The following is a 5,377-nucleotide window of genomic DNA, read 5'->3' as shown; positions in this document are numbered from 1 at the left end:
GTTAGAGATGGGCGGATTCAGACAACTCCAGAGTGGAATCGGAGACTTAGCGTGGAGGAACCTTGGCCTCAGTGACTCAAGCGGAGCGCTGTGCCATTGCTGTTTGTCCATTTGGTCCTTAATTTCACAGTAGGTGAGCAGGAAGTCTCTAGGGGGCATTTCAGGTCGATTTTGGACTGAACCCACGAGTATGTACAAGTGCCGATATATATAATGGAAGGGGCAAAAGCACAAGGAAACAAAGGGGAACCGAATCGGAACGAAGACGTCCGAATGGGGACAAAGGGAAGAAGGAGCGGAGTGGTACCGAAAGGTCATAAGGAAGGACCTGTGATATGTCCGAAAGGAGGTAGGGAGGGCAAGGCCCAGAGGGGCAGGAGGATGAGGAGAAGTGGGGATGATGACTAACTGGCTAGAATGGGAAGAAGCAGTAGTCCAAATAGGGATGAGGGGTAAATGCGAGAGATACATTACAAGCGGCGAAAGTGCCGAAGGCGATCCGCGAAGCTTGGGGGTTGCGGAGCTTACGGGGGTTACGGAAGCGGGGTTGAAAGTCCGAGGGATATTGGCAATGGTGTTTATGTAGTATGAGGTCACCAATGCAATGGACTAAGACCGAGGTGGAGTCAAAGTCCGAGGTCGGGACTATGACGGAGGCTCGGAGTGAAGATTCGATCGGCGTCCGAGTAGGAAGTACGGGACAGCGGCGGAAGGTCGTAACTTGGCGGAAGGGTGGTGGAGGAGTACCAGAGGGAGGAGAGAGGGGAAAGGTAAGGGGGAAGGAGTGGCGGAGAGGAGGGTTGTCAGGTCCGAAGGCGAGTATCGGAGCGGACAGGGGAAGCGTAGGAGGATTATGGGAGGGTGGAGGCGTTGCGGAGGGGGAGTAGAGGTGGCGTGGGGGGTAAGGAGGAGGTGTGTTGCCAAGACTGAAGGTGAGTATCGGAATGGCAGCAGTAGGTTATGACTCCGGAGGTGAAGAGGGTGGAGGTCCGGAAGTCAGGTCGGGGTTGGGTATGCACAGATATGACATTGGGGTAGGATCCAGCACTTGGCTGCCTGGGACACTGCAAGTGTCCAGTTCTGAGGTAGGGCCACCCCCGGACAGAGGCCGGGCCCTGACAGCAGAAGAAGGGTTCAACCTACTTCCACATCCCCTGATGTCACTAGAAGAACAGATATTAGAGCTGACTCGCCAGCTCCAAGACCTCCAGACCCAGCTGGCTACCCAAAGGCAGCCTGCCCCCCCCCTGCTGCTGCTCCCACTCCAACCTGCAAGCCACCCAAAGTAGCTACCCCCACTCCCTTCTCCGGGTCGCAAGATGACCTGGACCGCTTCAAGGCAGAATGCGGGCTCTACATGAGCATGCGCCATGCCGAGTTCCCAGACAAACACAGCCAAGTTCTGTTCGTCCTGTCATACATGAAGGGAGGTACCGCCGGCCCATGGGCTACCCAGCGCATCAACTCCCTCCTTGCCCCCGGCGCCCCAAGGATCGCCTTCGATGACTTTGCCCAAGAACTGGACTCCATGTTTGCTGACCCCAACCATCAGGCCACAGCTCAGCAGAAGCTGGCCTCACTCCGGCAAGGCAGCGAGTCAGTGGACAAACTGATCCAGCAGTTTGAGCTCCACGGACCTGTGTCACAGATGGGAGATGTTGCCCTGGTAGACCGTTTCGAGCAGGCCCTCCACCCATGCCTCTGAGAGAGCATCTACCGCCTCCGCCCGATGCCTGCAACCTGGGCCGAATGGAAGCGTGAGGCCTCTGTCCTTGACAACCAGTGGCGACGTTTCCAAGCCACCCAACCTCGCACTGTGGCAGCAAAACCCTCCCCATTCCTCTCTCGCCCCACCCCACCCCTGGCACCGTCTACCACTGCTCCCGCTGCAACCCCAAAGCCAGACCCTCAGGCAATGGATCTGGACCGCACACGCTCCCCCCGCACTGAGCAGAGACGCAGTGGGCTCTGTTTCAACTGTAACTGACTGGGGCACATAGCCTGTGACTGCCCAAAGCCAAGACCTCGCCAGATCCGTGGGGCCCTCCAAGAAGAAGGCCCCAGAACCCCATCCCGGCTGGCCCCAGAGGACCTTCGAGCGATCATCGACTCATTGAGAGGCCATCATGCAGTGGAGGCCCCTCCCCCAGAACCGGAGGAGGCGGAAGAAGATCCAACAGGGGATTTTCTAGAGGGCGACCGGTGAAGAGTGTGCCCCAGTTGCCTGATGAGAGCAATGTACCCACCTGTAAATACCGCAGCCGCCCCAAACGGGCCGTCCAATCTAAGCTGCTCTGGGTGATTGCAAAAAAGAGAAAAGCCACACCAAGGAAGCCAGAAGGGGGTGAACCCCCGTGCAAGGTTGCCGTCCCTGTCAGAGACCAGATTCGAGACGAGGGAGAGTCTCCGTAGCGGAGGGCTTTGGCCCCAGCGACTTCTGCCAAGAGCGCTGTGCCTAGTGACACATCCGTGCCCTAACTTACTGACTGGCAATCAGAACCGAAGGGGGGTAACTCTAGTTGATTTTATTACTGGAGTGTAACCTATGTACAAGTGGGATATATATATGGTTACAGCGAAGACGGGTCCGCAATTGGCAGAGCCGAACGGAGCGGAGCTAACGGGGTTAAACATTAGCTGACTGAATATTACCGACGAGTCGGGTTGCAGGGTTAGCGGAAAGGCAGGCGATAACCCAGAAACAGAAAGGAGGGATAGGCCCGAAGGTGGGCTCTGCAGGGCAGGCAAGTGTATTGCCCAGCGGAGACGGGAGTGCGCTAGCAGACGTCAGAGCTGTCCGGAAGTCTTCGGGGCTCTGTACTTAGGGAGGCATAGGTAATAAATTGAAATGAGGGGGTGGTGACCATCGAGGGGTACCAAGAGGATTGCGGAATACAGGAGCTCCGAGGTTAGTGAGGGAGGAGCGGAGTTAGACTGGAGGGATCGGAGGGACCGGAAGTCGGTGGCCAGGGATGGATATGACAGTCCCAGCCCCTGCAATTTATGTCCTGTCCAAGCACTCCCCCTGCTCACTCAACCTCTCAGTGGAACTGACATCCACCACTTCACTCCGCTCAGTCACCACCTCTGCTCTACTGGACTCGGGGGCCACTGGAATGTTTATCGGACGCGACTTCGTCCAGAAGCACAACCTAGAGACGTCGCCTCTAGTGCAACTGGTCCCTGTCCATAACATAGACGGAACCCTGAACGAGAACGGATCCATCACAGAGGAGGTAGAAGTGCTCCTCCGATTCGGCCGACACACAGAGCGGGCCCGGTTTGCAGTTGCTAACCTGGGCCGCCAGACAGTGATAATTGGCCATTCGTGGCTCCTGCACCACAACCCAGAAGTAGACTGGGTCAAGCAGAGGGTCACCCTGTCCCGGTGCCCACCAGCCTGCTATGGCCGGAACCCAGTACTGAAGCCGGGAACCCAGGGGGAACCCGACTTCACCCTCGAACCCGGAGATGGGGTCTATGCGGCCATGATCCCACCAGAGTGGAGCCATGAGCTCCGAGCCACATCCACCCCCTCTCAGCGAATGGCCTAGGACGCACAGGAAGGCCCCCCAGTAGAACGCCCCTTCGAGGAACTGGTACCAGAGCACTACCGAGACTTCCAGGATGTATTCTCCAAGGAAGCCTTCAACAAACTCCCCCCCCGGAAGCCTTGGGACCATGCCATCAACCTCGCCCCAGATGCCAAGCTCCCCCAAGGAAGGACGTTCCCACTCTCACCAGCGGAGCAGAAAGAGCTGGATGCCTTCCTCAGGGAGAACCTCGCAAACGGACGGATCAGACCATCTAAGTCCCCAACAGGGGCCCCTGTGTTCTTTGTGAAGAAAAAGGACAGATCCCTGAGGTTAGTCCAAGACTACCGCAAGCTGAACGAGGTCACAGTTAAAAACTCCTACCCACTCCCCCTGATATCCGACGTCCTCACTTGCCTCTGGGGTGCCAAGTGGTTCTCAACCCTAGACCTACGATGGGGGTTTAACAATGTCCGGATCAAGGAGGGGGATGAGTGGAAGGCAGCCTTCGCCACCAACCGAGGGCTGTTTGAGCCCACGGTGATGTTCTTCGGCCTCTGCAACTCCCCTGCCACCTTCCAGACAATGATGAATGACATCCTGCAGGAGTTCATCGACCGAGGGGATGTCATCTGCTACATGGATGACATCCTAGTCTTCTCCCCCACTCTCGAAGGGCACTGGAGGGCCGTGCGAGAGGTTCTAGCCACCCTGAGGAGGCGGAAGCTCTTCCTCAAGCCTGAGAAGTGCAGGTTCGAGAAGAACACCATTGACTACCTGGGCCCCGTCATCTCCAAAGGTCATGTTGCAATGGACCCAGTCAAGGTGAAGGGAGTAACTGACTGGCCGGTCCCCATGAAGGTCAAGGAGGTTCAATCCTTCTTAGGCTTCGTCAACTTCTACTGCCGCTTTATCCAGGACTTCTCAGAAAAGGCGAAGCCCCTTCACCGACTCACCCAGAAGACCCAGCCTTGGGCCTGGGGCCTGGTAGAACAGACTGCCTTTGAGGACTTGAAGCAGGCAGTCACATCAGCCCCAGTGCTCACCTTCCCCTCCAGCATAGCCCCATTCCGCCTAGAGTGTGACGCCTCCAACTTTGCGATGGGGGCAGTCCTCTCTCAGCTCCAGTCGGACGGAGACTACCACCTGGTGGCCTTCATGTCTAAGAGCTTCTCGGAGGTAGAAAGGAACTACGAGATCTATGACAAGGAGATGCTCACCATAATACGAGCACTTGAAGAATGGTGCCACTTCCTAGAAGGAGCCCCAGAGAAGTTTGCCATCTTCACGGACCACAAAAACCTCTCATACTTCCGGACGGCCCAGAGGTTGAACCGGCGACAAGCACGCTGGTCCCTCTACCTCTCCCACTTCGACTTTGTGCTGACCCATCGCCCAGGGAAGCTCATGGGGAAGCCGGATGCTCTGTCACGCAGAGCAGACCACCCTCGAGGAGAAGGAGACAATACAGGTGTAACCCTACTGCACCCGGAGTGGTTCGAAGTCCAAGTGACTGAGGGGGTGTCGATGGAAGGAGAGGAGATGGATATGTTGCAGAGGATCCAAGAAGGGAAGGAACATGACGAGGCAGTGGCAAAGGCCTTAAGAGAACTAGGAAAAGGTTCCCTGCGCCCAGACGAATGGGATAGAGATGGGGACCTGATCCTCTACCGGGGGTGAGTATACGTCCCCAAGGACCCCCAGCTCCGCCATGACCTGGTGAAGTTGCACCATGACTCGGTCCCAGCAGGACACCCAGGCAGATGGAAGACTCTGGAACTGATCTCCCGGAACTACTGGTGGCTGGGACTGTCACGATACGTAGCTAGTTATGTCTCAGGCTG

The sequence above is a fragment of the Cantharellus anzutake genome (assembly GCF_015039405.1).
Source record: "Cantharellus anzutake strain C23 chromosome Unknown EI90scaffold_84, whole genome shotgun sequence".
Classification (NCBI taxonomy): domain Eukaryota; kingdom Fungi; phylum Basidiomycota; class Agaricomycetes; order Cantharellales; family Hydnaceae; genus Cantharellus; species Cantharellus anzutake.
The sequence above is the reverse complement of the archived record's forward strand: the minus strand, read 5'-3'. Positions refer to the sequence as shown.